The sequence below is a fragment of the Hesperophylax consimilis genome, chromosome 3 (assembly GCF_061612785.1).
Source record: "Hesperophylax consimilis isolate HC1 chromosome 3, BYU_Hcon_1.0, whole genome shotgun sequence".
NCBI lineage: Eukaryota > Metazoa > Arthropoda > Insecta > Trichoptera > Limnephilidae > Hesperophylax > Hesperophylax consimilis.
In genome coordinates this window covers 18,468,385-18,489,298 of record NC_142838.1, presented here as the reverse complement: position 1 = coordinate 18,489,298, position 20,914 = coordinate 18,468,385, and the positions used below count along the sequence as shown (strand labels likewise).

At 35.2% G+C, this 20,914-nt stretch overlaps 1 long non-coding RNA gene across 1 annotated transcript in view; it reads left to right on the top strand.

Moving 5' to 3' along the window:
* Window positions 1-3,618: 3,618 nt before the first annotated feature.
* The window catches only part of LOC149425068 (uncharacterized), a 113,915-nt gene continuing 96,619 nt past the window's right edge, over window positions 3,619-20,914 (top strand). Inside the window, exon 1 of the long non-coding RNA XR_016305058.1 lies at window positions 3,619-3,756. This is a non-coding gene — a long non-coding RNA (uncharacterized LOC149425068). The remainder of the gene's footprint in view (window positions 3,757-20,914) is intronic.

The following is a 20,914-nucleotide window of genomic DNA, read 5'->3' as shown; positions in this document are numbered from 1 at the left end:
ACTCCATAGTACTGCTGAGGGTTACCCTTAGGAGATAGACATACCACTCCATAGTACTGCTGAGGGTTACCCTTAGGAGATAGACATACCACTCCATAGTACTGCTGAGGGTTACCCTTAAGAGATAGACATACCACTCCATAGTACTGCTGAGGGTTACCCTTAGGAGATATACATACCACTCCATAGTACTGCTGAGGGTTACCCTTAGGAGATAGACATACCACTCCATAGTACATTATTTTAAGGTATCTCATAAGGTTTAGCTAGCATTGGCAATGTAAGCGTCCAAAATATATTTTTTACAACATAATTACAAAACATCGATCTTTCTCTACATTCTATAAATATAATATGCACGGATTATATATATAAGCCTTCCGGAAGAAATTCTCTAAATGACAAACCCGTTCAAAGGTCTTGGAAATGTCCAGTGCAACCGTTTGGGTCTCGCTGTATAGTTTGAGGCACCGCCCCCAAATATGTGTCACATACGTGAGAAGATCAGTTACGCCAGAATCCGTATTGACAGTCATTAATAATTTTATTCTTCTCGAGGTATGTAGAATACGGCGCTATATAAATTGGCCAAATATTATTATGTGAGCAGTTTGTCATTGATCACACGTTCCATCACCTTGGATAGAATAGATGTGATCGCTATGGGACGGTAGTATGGGGTGGTCGGGTTGGACGATCACCCCTCTTTGGAAGAGTCCGGGTGGAAAGGTCGCTCAATGCACCCCAAACACTACTTTGTCCTCTCTGGTCACGAACCGGCACAACAGCAGCAGCGGGTTTATACACTCGTTGATAGGGCAGTCCACCCTCAATCTTGAGCCTGAGGGTCTGGCCCCCTCAACCGGTATCTCCCAATTCCAGTCCGCAACACAGAAGCTGGGTCGACGCACCCGCCACCAAGACTTTGACAGACATTACCCCATGACCCAGGCACCCCTGCTAAGTCACCAAACGTAGCGAACCACTTGGCGTAACCTTATGGCGTAGATGTTGGTCATCCAATAAATAGTTCCAGGGGCGGTACCCATAACCACCTACCAAATATTAGTTTGTGCTTTCAAAACTCGAAAAGTAGTTCATCTATATCGCTGAAAATTTATAATTAGTGCCAGGATTGTTTATAGAGTGGTTTAAATGGAAGAAGATGTCGGGGACGCCCAAGGAATATTAGCCAAAGGGCGTCTGCCTCAAGTAAAATTTTGGCGCCCCTTGTCAAAACCAGTAAACGCGATCACTGTAAGTAGGTGATCACTGTAATCCATCTGTAATCAACAATATTCAGATGATTTGTATTTTTGTGTAGCACCGTTTTTATGAAAAATAACGAAGACGTGTTAAGACTGTTAAGTGTTATATATTATCAGCGCCTTGGCAATTTGACGCCCGGTGCTGCCTGGAGCGGAATGCTCCAACTGCACCTGCATAGGGCCGACCTTGATTAGACCAAAAGCTTATAAAGTAACACTAATTTATTTGCAAATTCCACTAATTTTGGTGAAAAAGAATCAATGAAACACTTCATCTGGGATTATATTGGTTTATGTACTTTACTACCTGGTACAAACAGGAACCAAGCATTACACTGCATTTTACACTGGTATTTTTTTTATTGCACTTGTTAGTTTTGGAACATGTAAATATGTTATGTACCATAAATTGGTTCATGTGTTCGTGTAATGGATGGTATCCAACTTTTTTTTTCCCATTTTTCAAGTTTTATTATTTTGTTTCAAATCATATTACTGCAATGATTGTATTGTCATATCGTTAACGGCTCTTAGTTTTTTATGAATTAAGTTATTTTTGTGCATAAAAACATTCAAAATGCTACATCTCAAAACATGTTTTTGTCAGTTAACATGGTCTGCACTTTCTGCACCCATTCTGCACCCTGCTGCACCCGAATAAATCATGAAATCAATTAATCAAATTTCAAAGATAATTTTCAAGTTACATGAAAGTTCCAATCAAGTTTTGTTATTATTCTATGATGGGCCAGTTATTTCACAGAACTGAAATAATAACAGAACTTGAAAATTAACTTTGAAATTTGATAAATTGTTCAAATCCTGCGAAACAATTGGCACTGAGATTTTATATTTTGATTTATCTATAAAAGTTTAAAAAAAAAAACAACAGACCCGAACAGAAATTTTATCATATTTGAGGCGAAAACATTATTTTGGTAGCGTTTTTTTTATGAAACGCTTATGATATTATTTATTATATTTATTACATATTCTTTCGTCGTTTTTTAAAGAAATTTGGGAAATGGGAAAAAAATCCAATTTCCGTACAATAATCCAAAGGAACTAGTTCCTGGACATTTGTTTTTGGCATGGACCTAAAAAGCCTTGGACAGAGCATTAGTGCGATTCTATATGAATAGCATTGAAGCCAAATATAGGGTGAAGGGAAATTGCCTGGCAGCCATCTTGTTTAACTAACTTTTGAACTGATTTGAATGCAAAGTAGTGTATAATGAAATATTATTATTTTATTTGTGTGTTGTTAACGCAGTTATAGCGGCTTATGATTTTTTTTAGGTATTTGATATGACAAGGAATGGGATATGTCATTAAAACATTCATGTAGGTTTTGGAATTTTTCATACATCTTCCCCTTACCCCGCGGCATCAAATTCTAGGGCTTTATAGGCATGGGCTTGGCTTTAGTACGTTTTAGGTCCTTGGAGAGTGGTTTATTTATGGTCCTTGGTAAATTAGTCCTCTCTATATATAAAAGTTGTCTATGGTTGGTCCGGAGACCAATTCTGTATCCTGCTACTTTTGGAACCGGTTCCCTTTGGCTGGGAGGTTGATCGTAAAATATGGTAATAAACTAGTAGTTCTGTGAACATTTGTAGACCTCGCGTCCTCAAAAATATGTTTCTAATTTGCTTTATAAATAAAAACAAAAATTAACTCTGAAATCACATGATTTGTCAGTAGGTACTTAAATAACTACCTACTAAATATTATAAACCATTTATTTAATGTTAACTTTTTTGAAATCTCGAATATAGGATTATACAATATGCCCAAAGTATTATTTTTTATTATTTATAATAGTTCTTTTTCATACTTTCTTCAGGCAGGTAGGTACCATAATATTGTAAAAATGCAAACAAGGATATCTAAATAACCACCACGATTTCATATTTAAATAATTTTTATTGATCCAGTAAAATGGCCACCACGTTGAAACGGAACGTACCAACAAATTTACAGAAACGAGTTAAAACAGCACTTGGCTATGCTCAATCAATAAACGAATTCGTTCGGAATAAGGACAATTTTTATTTCATAGGGGAGTGGCCATTGTATTGGAATTAACGAGAGGTCATTTAATATGATGTCATCATTCTAATACCTTCTGTATTTTTAATTTTCATACAAGACATGTGAGAAGGAAGAAGACGATTGTCAGAATATTACCAGTTTTGTAATATTCTGCTTAAGGAACCAATTGCTTCAATTTTTTGTTCACACACACACAAATATATATATATTAAAAATCCACAAAGAACGGGTTCCAAAAATAGCCGGTATACAATATCGGGCGGTCCAGTGACATAAGTCACCGGGGCAGAATAACCGGGACAGTAATATCGACCATCTCTAGTCTCTAGTTCTCTGGGCCGCCCTGAAGTTGTGCTGTGTGTGGTCTGTTTGAGTTTTCGTTGACCCACGGCTTTATCCGTAAAATTCATATTCAATGTGTATGGCTGTGGTGGTGAGTCTATTTTGGCTTTATTTATGAACATTTTCAGTTTCGTGAACGCTTGGAAACTTTCAGCAAAAATTTATTATAATGGTTGTGATCGTTGGATTTTATTTTCCCATGGATTAATATCTTCTATTACCAATAGCTTTAAATGCTATTTGGTTGTATTATCTTAGGACCAACAAGCCTGCTATTTGTGACACGTTAATTTTTCGAAATAATTCCCCCAAATTCGGTTCAAAATGTTTGACAGCTGAGTGTTCCATCGGTTCTGCAGACCTCTGAAATGCTAGTTTATGTGTCATGAGATTCATAGAAACCATCACACTGATCACTCAATGGCTTCTTATCTGTGTGTACTTTAAATATCGGTAGGCAATCATTTCTACTTGCTGGTCCGATGTTTTCATTGATCAAGACCGTCATTGACTTAGATGGATCTACATATAATTGCGCAACACGCCTATCTTCATCACAATTTGGACCACCAACGTTAAATAGACATCTAAAAGTGCATTAGAATATGCTTTTTATAGTATCTACATGCAGTAATTTATATTCCATGAATTGGTGCCAATTGAACCAAGCCAGAAACTGGGAGTGTTTAATCAGATGCTGTGGTTATAATACAAATGACAAATTGTTGCTTATTTTGGACACAGACCTTTATTTGTAACTGAACAATACACTTCTTATATTGTGTTGTAAAATAGTAATCTAACAAAAATAGTGTTTTGACTCGCTAAAACTGTGACACCCACCAAAATTATTTAGTTTTCAAGGACCGGTCAAAGAATGTTCTGCTTTCATGAAATTATATAAACGTCACGCATTAGACATCATGACAGCTAGTTGTGACGATTCGTATATATATAATATGTATATTTTAATGTTCATGTTTCATACAATTGAACAATAACAAAAGTAATGTTGAGTTAAGTATAAATATTATTATGTGTTATGAATACAAATCAAGAGGTCTTCCGTTAGTCTATAGGTAGCGTATAATTCACTATCTCATTTTGACGAGCCTGTCCACGATTTCATTAACTGCAATAAAATTAGATTTACTTTCCCAGGAACATGGCTTAGATATAGTAGTAGTCTAGGAGAGAGGTCGTACATGATATCATCGTTCTAGTATCTTCTGTCATGAAGGAAGAAGATAATACACCTCTCTTGGGACTACCATATTATATCTGTGTGCATAGTGAAATTTGTTTTATTTTTTTATTTTAACTGACCCAGATTTCACCCTCAAGCACAGGAAGAAAAATTAAATGCTTGAATTGAAGCAATTATGACATGTAAGTGATTTGCAGACTTATCTTGTACAATCTTCATGTCATAAATTGATTTAATAATTCAGATCTCTTGGTAAAGAAAATTTTTAGCTATTTTTCATGCCGTTAGATAATACTTTTTCCAATGTCCTCTTGATTTATTATTCTAAAAGAGAAACAAGTTGATAATCTGCATTTACAGTTAGTTCCCTTTCCCTGAGAATAATTTCTTTGGAAAAGGGAATAAGCTGTGAGTTTCAAACTCGATTCAATCGTCTTACCCGCTGCTCCATCGACCGCTTGTAAATACTACATTACCTTTACCATATACGTATAGTGTCATTGTAGTTAGAAAAAATGACCAATTTTATTTTTTATTTTTGATAATGCTAAAGAAAAACAACTATTTTCTAGGTAAAATATAATGGTTTTGCATTTGGGTTGTTTTGAAATTAGGTGTAATAAATTGATTTCCATTTCTCACTAGTTTGTAGTATTTCTGATATTTTGTCTTTACACATTTTTATAATAGAAGTTTGTTTACATATGTCTTTGGCATTTGGTACTGGAAACTGTAACATGATTATTAACATTCAATGGGTTCTTTATTAAAACAATATTGAGAAAATGCGGTTTACTTAGTTCGATGTGGAGCAGTGGTTATTATTTTCTTTTAATAATATAATAATTTATCTAGACAATTAAATTTTATTCTATACATATGAATAATTTATGTCACATTGAATTCTTATTCCATTGGAAAATAAGCATTTCTGTTTGTTAATATGGGCGAAGGTAAACCATAATATTATTATTTACTTATCCGAGGTGAGATTATGTGAGGTTTTTGTTAAGGTTAAACGCAACGCTCGTTGTATTCTACGTGTTCACAGATGGCGTTAATTAATTAATTTTGTTTAAATACGCTTTTGCAAGGTATTGCTTTACAGTATTAAGACAAATTATTTGTTTGCGCCCTCATATACGCAATATGAATATGAATAAATAGTTTTGTCCATATAAAAACTCAATTCTATCGAGAAAGGCATACAAATACAATATTGGATTGAATCATCGGTAAAATATTGTATTTGTGTGCCTTTCTCGAAAGAATTAAGTCTTTAAACGAACAAAACTATTGATTCATATTCATATTGCGTATATACGGGCGCAAACAAATGATTTGTCTTAATATTGTAAAGCAATACCTTGCAAAAGCGTATTTAAACAAAATTAATTAATTAACGCCATCTGTGAACACGTAGAATACAACGAGCGTTGCGTTTAACCTTAACGGCCCTCGCTACTAAATGTTTCTAGCGCGAATTCGAATATCTAACTCGCTGCACCTGGCAGCTGGCCGGTGCGTTCCATTCAATACAAGACACGCACAGAGCAAAACAAATTATTATTAATTAAAGATATTGTGATTATGAAAATTATGTTAAAATATATTTTAGAATGTAATGCAATATTACAATAGCTTGATTCATGGAGGAGGTTCTCAGTAACAACATTTAATATAACTTTTTATTTGGATTTTTTTTTTGATAAATACAATTATAAAGAGTTACAAAAGGCTTCCCTTTGTTCCAGCCTGGTTTCGCAGTGCGGCGGGGCACTGTTAATACTAAATTGTATAGTTTAATTTGAGGTCACGGGTTCAAAAGCCGGCGAGGACAAAACAAATTTAATTTAATTTATATAAGTATGTCATATTATAGAATTAAAATAAATTTTATATAGTTACATATAATGAATCTGTACCTCGTTCAAAAGTGGAAGATACGTTCAGTATCACCCTGGTGAGAGACCATAATTCAGGATTGAAAGTTGCTTGAGAACGGCGTAGATATGTTTAGTGACTAGATCTGAATAGCCTGGAACTTTCCAACCCCCCATCTTCCCTATCTCTAAAAATGTAGACCACATACATAAGGAATATAAATGAAATTTCTTTTCAGGACACTTCAATGAAAATGTTATTGATCTTCTTAAAAATTCTTACATGTTTTGGTTTTAGCTGAAACCAATTTTACTTTACTTCTTTTCGGTATTATGCACTTTGAATTACTCAGGATTTATAATAGGCATGCAGCGATTATGTCCAGGATCAATTAATTCGGGTAGCATACAAAAATTGTAAAAGCGATTCAGCTATTCAACCATATTAGTCTGCCGAAATTCGTCATCCCGTAAAATTTTTTCGATTTTTATCCGAGTTCAGTCCATACAACAAACATACAAATAGCTTTTTTTGTTACATGTAATTGGCCCTGAACCTGGTAAAACCAATCGTGAGATGTATTTACCAGAATTTCTCCATTTTTGCTAACATAATTTTTTTGGATTTTACTGCTTCTTATATGAGCATGCTGCGTGCTGCGAAAGGACATTTAATTTCAATCACGGTGTATTCAGAAGAAATTCCATCTGGTGTCGCACCCATATACGGATACTCTTCATGTATGAAAAGACCACACTTTTCTATGGTAATGCTTTCTAGTTCTGCAAGCTCCTTCAGGACATTGTATTCATATTTGACTTTGACTTTGGACAATACCCTCAACACTACATCACTTGTTCCTGTATTCTCTCTGAAACCAAACTGATTGCTAGAGAGTATGTATATTATATGTTTCTAAGAATGATACCAATCTCGACATATCTAATCTCTCTATTACTTTTGAAAGAGTATTGAGTAAGAATATAGGTCTGTAATTATTAACATCTAGACGATCTCCATATTTAAAAAGGGGAATTACTTTAGCTTTCTTACAGTGAGAAGGGAACATCCCACTCTCGAAGCTAATACAGTGTTTTCCAATAAGAGGTGTTATTTTGAATAGCCCGCTATTTCGGTAGATGTTACTTTTGAAGCTGTCATTTTTTGACATTTGACAAGTAGAAACAACGCCATTAATAAAATGGAACGATACACGCTTCAACAACGCATTGAACTTATTAAAATTCACTTGAGTGAATCAAATGCAAATCATTTTGAGTGATGAGGCCCATTTCCACCTCGGTGGCTTCGTCAACACGCAAAAACGTCGCATCTGAGGCTCGAAAAACCCAAGAGTTATTGTTAAAAAGCCTCTTTACACTCAACGTGTGACTGTTTGGTGCGGCTTATGGTCCGGCGGAGTCATTGGACCTTACTTTTTTGAAAATGAGGCTGGAGCAACAGAATGGACAACAGTGAATGGACTGCGCTACCGAAAAAAAATGAATGATGTTTTATGGCCGGAATCGGATGGTATTAATCTGGACAACGTTTACTTTCAACAAGACGGCGCTACGTGCCACACAATCAACGAAACCATTGATATTTTACGATTAAATATCAAAATTACACCTCTTATTGGAAAACTCCTGTATTTACAAGGTGAGATATGAGACAAGCTAATTCGGATACATGCATTTTATACACCATAACACTTAAAGAATCAATACCGCACGAGAAAGACATTTTTAAATCATTTATCACATTTGTGACTTCAGAAATGCTAGTTGGTTTAAAATAAAAATTGTCCCCTGTAACGTGAAGTTCAGATTTAAAATCATTCACCAGACACATCTCAATAGTTTTATTAGCACTGCACAAATTACTAGCGAAGCTTGGACCAATGTCACTGAAGAAGTAATTTATATGATTAGTAATTATATTTGGACTCTCTTCTATTGAAGTAATAATACTATTAATTTTCAATTTTTTAAGGTAGTTTGTTTCTTTAGTTGTTTAGTGACTAGATCTGAATAGCCAGGAACTTTCCAACCCTCCTTTTCCCTATTTCTAAAAATGTGGACTACATACATTAGGAATATAAATGAAATTTCTTCTGAAGACACTTCAATGAAATAAAATGTTATTGATTTCTTCGAAACAATTCCTTTTTACATGTTTTGGTTTTAGCTGAAACCAATTTTACTTTGTTTCTTTTCGCTATTATGCACTTTTCTAAATACTCAGGATTTCTAATAGGCATGCAGCGATTGTGTCGAGGATCAATTAATTCGGGTAGCATGCAAAAATTGTAAAAGCGTTTCTTGACATTATCAAGCTCGAAGTCATATTGGGTACGTAATTAGTGTCGCCAGTATCCCGTTTGCAAAAGTATGCCCGTTCCTTGCATAGTGAGTGGTCTCCAAATACATGTTTTGGACCATTCAATATATCCAAATAAAACTGTTTTATTTTTCCTAATTCAAAGTCTTCCGGTACGTTATTGCACAACGTACAGCCGTTCTCGGGCGTAAAATACGGCTTGACACAATCTTCCTCAATGCTAAGGGATACTTCTAACAGTGATTTAAGTTTTTTGCAATAATTTCGAAGTAAGTGATTTCGGCATTCGATCTTTTCGACTGAAACATTTTTATACGATGTGCTTCTTTTACTTTATTGTAAGTGCTGGAATATTTTATATACTTTTATATTTTAAAAACATCAAATTGTTTATTACTATATTTATTAGAAACCCGAAAAAAAGTTAACAATAAATTAATTCTTTATAATATGAAATTGTTTATTACCTAGAAACCCGAAAAAATGTTAACAATATATTAATTCTTAATAATATTAAATTGTTTATTACCTAGAAACCCAAAAAAATGTTAACAATAAATTGATTCTTAATAATACTATTTGACACTACACAGCTTCGACGGAAACGCACAGATGAAACATAAAAAAAGGCGACACACTATTATAGTCCCTACGCGCAACGCATAGAGTGGAATATTGTTGAAACGTCTCATGGAAGTGTAATAATTACGCGGAATTTCGAACTTTGAAAAAATATTGACACGACGGACCGTAGAAAGCGTGCATTCACGGCCACCTCATAGAGCCGAATGAGTAGGAGAATTCTTAGATGTTCATTATATAGTATTTAACGAAAATAAATTGTAAGTAAAAACATATATCTCGACAGAAAAATGTATTTATGATATCCTAGCGTGGCTACATTATCGATATTTTGACGATTAATAACTTAGATTGTCGTTTGAATCTGACAATTCATGATTCTTCATACAACGATTGAGGTCGCTAGTAAGGAAGGCCCTTAAGGTTAAACGCGACGCTTGTTATATTCTACGTGTTCATAGATGGCGTTAATTGAATTATTTTATTAACATACGCTTTTTGCAATGTATTGCTTTACAATATTAACCCTTCAGTACTTTCATCACTTTGTTCTCAAAAGAATTGAGTTTTTAAACGAACAAAACTATTTATTCATATTCATATTGTGTATGTACGGGCGCAAACTAATAATTTGTTTTAATATTGTAAAGCAAAAGGCGTATTTTAATAAAATTAATGAATTAAGCCATCTATGAACACATAGATAATAAGGAGCGTCGCGTTTAACCTTAAGGCGATGCACTACGTCGTGTAATATTTTAAATTGAGCCGCTATCAATAACAACACTTACGTAGATAGCGATAAGGTTTGAATTCCCGCTTAACACCATCCGCCTGTTTTGATTTATGCAAGAAAAAAACATGGCAAAAAAGTGCCTTTTATTTTATTTTGTGGATGTTCAGGCATAAATATTTTTTTTTTTCGATCATTTTATAAATAACTTAATTTGCTACATTATACAATAAAATCATAACCGAAAATGGGTTTGTAAGTAGGAGATTTTGAACTTTAAAGCAGTTTTCATAGGCCTTATACATTATTTTATTCTGGGCTTATAAAAAGACTTATCTAAAATATACTCGATTATTTTAAAGGCCAAGATGTATTCTACTCGCAGTATTTAATTAAAGCATCTGAAACATTTCTAGGCGACCAAATTTTCAAACCAAAACCCCATGATTTTACATTACTACGTATGGCATCGCCTCAAACGACTTTATCCTCGGTAAAACTTGGGTATACTTAAAAGCCTAACTTTCCTCATGATATTATATTTTATTATCCCAATATAATCATTGCGCAATATCACCTTTAATAAACCTTTCGTTCATTGTTTACTTTGTAGTGTATTTTTGTGATGGCCGCTGTCATAATATTTGCTCTTTTAGCCAATTTGTTTATATTAATTTCCGAGAAACAATAATTATTTGCATGGACAAAGCATTTTCTTCTGGCATTTAATTTTCTCGGCGTCTTAAGATGTTTAAACAGAGTGCGGTGTGGTATTTACCCGATTTTATTATTACACGATTCTATTTGTGAATGGTGCTGCATCATTGCCCTACTAAAATATGCATTTTTATAATTATTATTATTATCATCATCACATCAAAAATACTGATTTAGATTATGTGTCTGTCTGTAACTCTGGTTCAATGAACTCTAGAACTCGAATTTGCTTTTAATTTAAGTGTAATTTTCAAAATTGGAACTGATAAAGCGAATAGATAGATAGAAAACCTACCTATATTATAATGGTGACCGGATAAATCATCAAATAATAGATAGATAATTTATCAGAACTTTAAAATATTATATAAAGTCATGGAAAGTGATGAAACAAAAACTTTATTAACTGGGTTAAGTAGGTTAGGTTACGTTAGGTTAAAAAAAATCATCGTTTCTAATGACTTTATATCACTTTTTAAAAGTGTGTTGAATTGTCACTGTGTTGAGTTATCATGGAACCATTATAATATGTTTCTACCAGATTTTTTTGTATAAATTTCTTTAGTACTTATCTTATATTTTGTATCTACCTACTTTTTAATACCTACCCACTTTTTTAGTACTTAAAGTACCTACCTACAATAATTAATTTTTTACAATTCATGGGATACTGTAGTTGTGAAGTTGAAAGTATTTAAAAAAAAATACTGTGAATTTTAAAGACGATCGAAAATTAACGTTTCGAAAGAACAAGAAAAACTTGAAAAATTACATGTCGTATTACTCGTATTGATCAACTGTTACAAAAAGTGCATTGGGTGTACCTATCGTGTTCCTTTATATCTATTTGAAGCACTGTTCTGCTTCAGTCCGTACGTCTAGACTCCAGACAAAATAAACCTCTCCCTTCCAGTGTGTTATTGACATTTCGCTCTCCATACAATAATACGCACATGGTTAATATACAATGCTATTATATATCAATCCGTAATATTAGTTTAACAGAAAAAAATGATTCACATTAACACCGGAGCTTTTAGTCGGTTGGTTAGTGGATTGATATTGAAAAGCATTGTGTATTACAATACATGGTAATTGCTTTTATGTTGCATTTGAATTGCAAATTATTGCTTTTCAACATAACTCCGTATTAGTTTCTCGAAACTTAATGTCAACCTAGCTCTCTGTGGGTCTAGCACAGTGAAATCAATAACTTTTCAATATTGGATCGATAGACGTAACTACCGATTTCCCGAGCACGGTCGCACTGTTGATAGCCAAACCGAAATTGATAGTGAAATAAATAAGAAACGCTGGCAAAACTGGCGCATCTGTCTATGGATTGACATTCCTAGACAAACGCCTACGTAAAAATACTAATAAATCGACAATGTGTAATTGTAATAATGCCTAATATAGATTGGCGGTCCGCATTTACTTTCTGACAATAAAAAGGGAGTTTTTTTATTTGCTTTATTTTTTCCAATGTTTTTTTACACATAAGTTACATACATATTTTCAGAAAAAAAAATGTTTAAAAAGGGTAAGTTAAGGGAACACACAAAGGCACTACCCGTGCCTGGATAATATAAATAATTATTAATAAAATAATAATAAAAATAAATTAAGTTCTTAATGAGTTCTTTTTCCAGGCTACAACGGAATGTATTGATCGGGTCTTAGATGCTTGGATCGTGTATACGATTTCTTTCAATTCTAAGAGCTTGGTTAGTTCATCTCTACTCATTAATAAACCAGTTATTTTGCTTAACGAACGATATTATCCAAAAAGTTGTGTATATTGATAGCTTATCCGACACCTTGGAGGCCGCGCCAAAAGCAGTTTTCTTACTCTTTGGTCATTCTTGCAGTGTCCATCATCGGGACAGGTTTTTAGAGTGTAGAAATAAGTATGTATGCATTTTTTTAATAGTTGCTACTATAATAAAGTTCATTCTTCCGTTCACAATTTCCTTCGGTCCTTATTACCCTTATCAGCCTTCCCATGTCTGATGAAAATACTTCCAAAATACAAAATACACTTTCCGATACTAAAAAAATATATATATTCACAGTATTTTCTTAACCTCCCTTTCAAACGATTATCAAATTAGAACCTATGTTCTATTCAGCGACGCGTCTTGTCTGAAAATACGTTCTTGTGAGAGATCGCTATGAACTACGAAAGGGGGCAGATGCACGTAAATTCACAAATAAAAGGTTGAATGTTCTGAAGTGGTAAAGGCCGCTCACAGCAGAGGGGGAGTCAGAAAGAGGCTGTTAAACTCGCCGCAAACCACAACACAGCAGACGGTGCATTGTACTATTGACTGATGAAACTCACTACTCGGTACAGTTTATGTTGTAATGTAAACGGCAATTGTAAGTTGAGCCAGAGGGGATCATTTCTTCGACAGTTATAATGGTGCACATCGCAGACTGAGGTATGCCGATTGCTCATATAATTCGCAGACCGTTCCTTGATTTTATATAAGTTCATTTATTAGTACGATGTTTTGATTTATATTGCGACTGGTGAAGCTATTATTATTAGTTAGAGTTTATGGCGCGCTGTACACTGTAAGCTGAGGTTGTAAAACCGTGCCTGAGGCATAGACCTGAAAAGCCCTGGACGAGCATTAGTGCGATTTTGTATAAAAATATAAAACTAAAGTATCATGTTTGGGAATTCTGTAAATAAATTCAATCAACAGTCGTCAAGGAGCGATTTTGTATGAATGGCATTGAAGCCAAATCTAGGGTAAGAGGAAATTTCCTGGCTGCCATCTTGTATGACTAACTTTTGAACTGATTTGTTTGCAAAGTGGTGCATAATGAACTATTATTATATTATTTTGTGTTAATGCTGTTATGATTTTTTGGGGTATTTGATGAGACATGGAATGGAATACGTCATTAAAATATTTACTTAGGTTTTGGAATTTCCATAAATCTTCCCCCTCACCCCGCGGCTTCAAATTGTTCTCGAATTGCTCCGTCCGGGGCTGTTTAAGTCCATGGCCAGAGGGGATCATTTCATCGCAATTACGAGCCAAACGTTATAGTCTAAGAGGTCACGGTCTTTTTCATAACGATCAGAGGAATGGGTAGTTTTAGTACATATTCAAAGTATGGCATCTCCGCATATGAAAAACGTTGGTCTGCCTGCTCTAAGTGGTTGCAACTATGAGTTATAGAGCTTACAAGAGGCTTTATTGTTTCGAAAAAAAAACGATCAGAGGAATGGGTAGTTTTAGTACATATTTAAAGTATGGCATCTCCGCATATGAAAAACGTTGGTCTGCCTGCTCTAAGTGGTTGCAACTATGAGTTATAGAGCTTACAAGAGGCTTCATTGTTTCGAAAAAAAAACGATCAGAGGAATGGGTAGTTTTAGTACATATTCAAAGTATGGCGTCTCCGCATATGAAAAAAGTTGGTCTGCCTGCTCTAAGTGGTTGCAACTATGAGTTATAGAGCTTACAAGATTAGGCTACATTGTTGCGAAAAAAAAACGATCACAGAAATGGGTAGTTTTAGTATATATTCAAAGTATGGCCTCTCCGCAGATGAAACAAGTTGGTCTGGCGGCTCTCAGTGGTTGCATTTCAGAGTTTTGATGCGCGCAAGTGCATTGTTGCGAAAAAAACGATAACAGAATGGTCAGTTTTAGTACCTATTCGAAGTATGGTGTCTCCACAGGTGAAACGAGTTGGTCTGCCTGCTCTCAGTGGTTGTATTTCAAAGAAAAAAAATAACAGTAATCAATAAAATAAAAAAATTAAATCGAACAAATCCAATTTTTATTAATTCAACTTCCATAATCTAAACATCTTTGGGTAAAATCACAGATTAATCATTTTGTAGAATATTACTAAGGCTTAAAGAGTTAAATATTTACTTACTTCTAATATTCTTTTAATATTTTTATGAGCTTTTTCATTAGTCACATCAAAACATCATGGATTTTGGCGATAAAAGTAAAAAATAGCTTAAAAAAAGGGGTCTACGGTATCGTATACCGTTTACCTAATTCGAGTTTGAGGGATTTCTTAACGTACTTCGAAAAATGGTGTTCAGAAAACATAAAAAAAGACAACCTAATATTATAGTAGGAGATTGCAATATAAACATGAATAAAAATGCAGACATCTATACAAAAAACTTAAAAACTTAATCATTGAATTCAATGGGATGAAACAACTGGTAAAAGATCCCACTAGAGTAACTCTAACATCAAGTACATTAATTGATCTGGTGATAACAAATGTATTTGAACTACAGGTAAATCTATTAGATGCACCCAGAATCACAGATCACTCCATAATTCAAATTATAGAGCAAAATCGAAAAAACATTTTATAAACACCAAAGCTTATCGGAACTATGCAAAATATGACGAAGAAGAACTAAGATTACAACTCAGAGCACAAAATTGGAATGGAATAATGGTGACAATTGTAGATTTTCCTCTTTTAAAAAGAATTTAAAATGGATTAATTGTAAGGCCAGTGAAATAATAGGGTGAAGTCTCTTGCATCGATTGTAATGCGTACCAGACATGAATCCATTAAGAGACCCATTGGCTAACAAATCAGCTTCGATTAGCATATGCGTCAAACCACAATCATCTATAAATTTTCCTATAGCTTTGAAATAGGCCAGGATGATATGAAATGCGCCAAGAAAAATAAAAAGATTGTCAAAATTTGGCCGTTCTGTGGATTGTATTTGTAATGCCACTTTTGCAATTGCAAGATCATATGTAACACATATATATTCCTGACCACACTCTTCGGCTATACTTTTTGCTTGTTGCATTGTTGTTTTAACAACGGAAGTGTTAGTGGGAGACATGTTTATTGGGTTCAAATAAGCTATTTTCTGTTTACTGGTTTGTTTCCAAACTGCCGAGCACATTTTGTGGCACTGTGAGATTTTGATGGATGCCAGAGATGAATTACTGAAGGGTTTGGATGTTATTACGAGACCGGTTTGGACTACCGATCTCGTTTCGAATAAAGTGAATTTTGAATGCTTGCGGAAATTTACGAAGACATGGGTTGAAAGATGGTCGGTTTTGAGAGTCGAGGATTAGCTAATTCAGCACCCAGGTGTATATGCTCCTGAATCTTAGGTACACGCTATTCTTTACTCTTTTACCTTTACGCACTGATCTTCTTTTGTACAATGTTACCTTTATGCACTAATTATCTCTTCCCTAACCTTATATGTACCAAATTGTTCCTTGCTATCCACCTTTTAGCCTGACCTCACCGATGTACCCAATCTACTGATCCCCGTCAACCCGTGTACCGGCCGTGAAGCAAACTGATCTCCGTTATACTACCTGTCTGACACAGCTATTTTCATAGCTAAGAAACTTATTTCTTATTTGATGCATCTTACAGGAGTCCTCGTCATCAGCTCATCCTCACCGATCACTAATTTTGGCAACATCTGTAATTTGGTCACACATCCATCGTTCGCTTTACTAATCTTGTTTTAAATTGTTTCCCTCCCAAAATCTTCTCACTTCCTCCATCCATCTCGCTCCAATTAATCATTCTTGTCTTTTTCTAATTGTAGGATTGACATATTAGTTCTTACACCAGTACGTAGAATGAGAGTGCTCTTGCTCCTGATAAGACTGAACTGTTTGTTCTGTTTTGTCCTACTCCCCTTATGGGGGTGGATCTGAACCTCGTCCCCGCGCACTGACTATCGGGCTTCCCCTGAAGAGGCGTTTCTTACTGACCAAACGCGCCACCCCTGAGGACGGTGGGAGGTCAGAAGGATGTCCGATTCGAACTAGGAAACCTTCCGCCCCGCCTCCGACAACCCGACGCTACTTCAACTCCCTAGGGTCTTCGGGTTCCTACCCAACTGTTCCCAGTTACACTTTCGTCAGGGCTCCATCGGGAAATCGGCTTAAGGGCGCGGTACCCGAAACTCGCATCGGACAGCCTGATCACAGTCTCACCCAACTCTGGACTGCCGAGAGGGAAGTTCTTAGCTCCTCTCTCAGATGTACCTTAGTTCATACCATTTTAAATATAATGTTCTGACTTTTCCTTTCAAGTGCATTATGTACACAAAACTGGTTTTGGCGGACCTAGTGTCCTCCTATGTGTTTTATTCTTCATCCCTATATCCACTAATCAAAAGTTAAGCATTTACTAACACTATACTAACCTGTACATAACCAAGCACTTGCATACTGCTTGCTAACAACGTATGCGGGGACATTCGAGGTTTAGCTTCGTTCTTTAAATGTAGAGTCGTTCATGAAAAAAAAAATTAGAGTCCATGCTAGTGCCCTGAAGGGGTAACCATAAGTTACCTATACCGGGGCGGGTAAGTGGTGGGATCCTCGAATGTTTACTGGTTTGATCATTCATAGTGAGGTTATTAAATCCTACCCACATAGGAGTATTCTCGATTTCAGCAGCATGACACAAAACCCATAATAAATCTCTATTCTTTGCATTTATTTTGACAGATTCAGTTGTTTTACGTAAGTCACTATCAAGTAAAATCATACTGTCACTCATTCTTGGTTTTTTAATGGGATGATCTATATTAATGTCAATCACGTCGAATGCCCTTCTTCTTTTGCCTTTAGATGGTTTCATTGACAAGTCAATAGGTTGATTTCGTATGGAGTACTGTTCTTCATTTTGAAAAATAATTCCTACTGTGTCATGCAATGTATTTTTTCCAGAAGGTGTGTCTACGTAACGGTCAAAATTATCGAAAGCTACTCCAGTATTTAACTGAGGACATGGAATTATCCCAGACGGAATGAATGTTGTTATAGATTCATCGATGGAGGCATAGGTAATTTCAGTTTCTAATTCTTCTAATAAAGTGTAGCTAGGTATCTGACCATATTTGTTCAAAATGTTCACAACTTTTCTGCTGTTAGTTAGACTTTTAATAGCCATTCCCAGAGCTAATTGTTTAGAAGGCTTAACATGTCCATTTGTCACAGCGTAAATTTGATCCTGGCTTATCGATTCAGCTTTCTTTAAGCAAGTCTCAGACAACTTTTTTTTTGTGCGCGAACCGATGCCAAGGAGCTCCAAGTTGAATTTTTTAAGAGCATCGGGTATATTACACTCGCCTTGGAGTAATTCCTGCACTGAACAAGTGGTTGGTAGGGGAGTTTTAGGCAGGGAAAGAATCTCTTTTCTCAATATATTAGCAGCAGACGTGAGAATATCTCTTTTCACTAATTCCTTCTGTTTCGACATCACGAAATCAATTGGCAAACCCGTTCTGAAAACTAACTTACGTCCATTTATTTCTTCTATAGTTAAAACGCTTCGATCAAATGAGGCTCGAATTTTCTGTTCTAATCTCGAACGTGTAATATTATTTTCAGTGCTATTTGACTGCAGAGAAGATTCATAATATTCGTGAAGATTGGACATTAAATGAATATTATTGCCATGAATTATGTCGTTTATGAATTCATACAATTTTTGTAAGGCATTTTTATGGCTCTCGCGTATAACGTGCCACACACCGTCTTTTTCATTGGACTGACAGTCGGATATTTTTTCAGTTCTTCTAAAAAAATCTTTCAAACAATTAGTGTGATAAAATAATGGAACACTTGTCTGTGAAATTTTATGTTGTAAATTGACTTCGTTAGATGCTAACGATTTCATCAGTATCTTTTCGCGGGTTTCATTTGATTGCAAACAGTACATCTTTTCAAATTTTTTATGTGATTGTTTACGCTGGTGATCGCAGAATATGCATATAGCTTTGCAACTAGACGTACTTGGTGAAGGTGATGACAATGTCTCCGCTTGATTATCTGAAGTCTCGACTGGCAGAAGTGTTAAACTGTTGGTCTCAGGAGTAGATATTATTGTTTTTTTCACTGCGGTAAATTTTTTATAGCACGATAGATGATATACGGCAGTACTGTCACAATCATTTGGTATTTTGATATGAGCATGTTTCAAATTACGGTTAATACGAACTGTTAATATATCACGACACTTTTCTAAACTGTTTTTATTAAAAGGCAGCACTTTTTCGTCCATCTTACATTCACAAAACAGGCATGTAGTATTTATGTTCGACATTATTGTAAAAGTGGGAGTAACGGGTAATAGTATTAAAAAATGCACCAAAACAAGCGAAAGCACACCCTCTCACAACGATTGTACTGCGCACACAGACGCGGGACGCGGGCCGCCGGGCCGGACGCGGGCGGAGGAGGGGGCAATGTGTGTGTCAAGCAGGGTTCCCGATTTGCGGGAATTCCCCAAACTGCGGGGAATTTTTCAGATTTACTTAAAACTGACCATTTCTCTGATCGTTTTTTTTTCGCAACAATGTAGCCTAATTTTGTAAGCTTTATAACTCGAAGTTGCAACCACTTAGAGCAGGCAGACCAACTTTTTTCATATGCGGAGACGCCATACTTTGAATATGTACTAAAACTACCCATTTCTGTGATCGTTTTTTTTTTTCGCAACAATGTAGCCTAATCTTGTAAGCTCTATAACTCATAGTTGCAACCACTTAGAGCAGGCAGACCAACTTGTTTCATATGCGGAGACGCCATACTTTGAATATGTACTAAAACTACCCATTCCTGCGATCGTTTTTTTTTCGAAACAATGAAGCCTCTTGTAAGCTCTATAACTCATAGTTGCAACCACTTAGAGCAGGCAGACCAACTTTTTTCATATGCGGAGACGCCATACTTTGAATATGCACTAAAACTACCCATTTCTGTGATCGTTTTTTTTTTCCGCAACAATGTAGCCTAATCTTGTAAGCTCTATAACTCATAATTGCAACCACTTAGAGCAGGCAGACCAACTTTTTTCATATGCGGAGACGCCATACTTTGAATATGTACTAAAACTACCCATTCCTCTGATCGTTTTTTTTTCGAAACAATGAAGCCTCTTGTAAGCTCTATAACTCATAGTTGCAACCACTTAGAGCAGGCAGACCAACTTTTTTCATATGCGGAGACGCCATTCTTTGAATATGCACTAAAACTACCCATTCCTCTGATCGTTTTTTTTTCGAAACAATGAAGCCTCTTGTGAGCTCTATAACTCATAGTTGCAACCACTTAGAGCAGGCAGACCAACTTGTTTCATATGCGGAGACGCCATACTTTGAATATGTACTAAAACTACCCATTCCTGTGATCGTTATGAAAAAGACTGTGACCTCTCAGTCTATTAGTTGATTTTATGTAAACTTCATTCATTATTACGATATTTTAGTCTAAGAAAAAAATGGCGTCCTCGTCTTCTTCTATCCTTTACTTCTGCATTATTCGCTCCTGAAATGTCTTTCTGCGTTCATAAAATTTCTAATTACGGTTGTGTGTCTTTGTGCCTGTAACTCCGGTTCGTTTAACTCTAGAACTTTTATTTGATTTAATTTGCAAAATTTGAACTGTTTGTGGAAATTATTCAGACAGACGATAAAGTAGGTACCAACATTTACATAAAAAAAGATTTCTTTTATAAAAAAAATTTACTTTTTCGAACGGTGTTCGAATAATTAATATCCAATCGTCTAAATATATATAAAGAACACAATTTTAAACTTTTTTCCACTTGTTTTTTATTTGACCGTGACCGGTTTCAGCCTGTTAGGGCCATCTTCAGACTGGTACAATTTTTGTCTTAAACTAGGGTTTATATACATAGGCAAATTACATTGAGGGGAGGGGTTAACATAGTAGGTTGATTTGAATTATGAGGGGTTTTTCGTGAAATATGATATTTCCCAAAT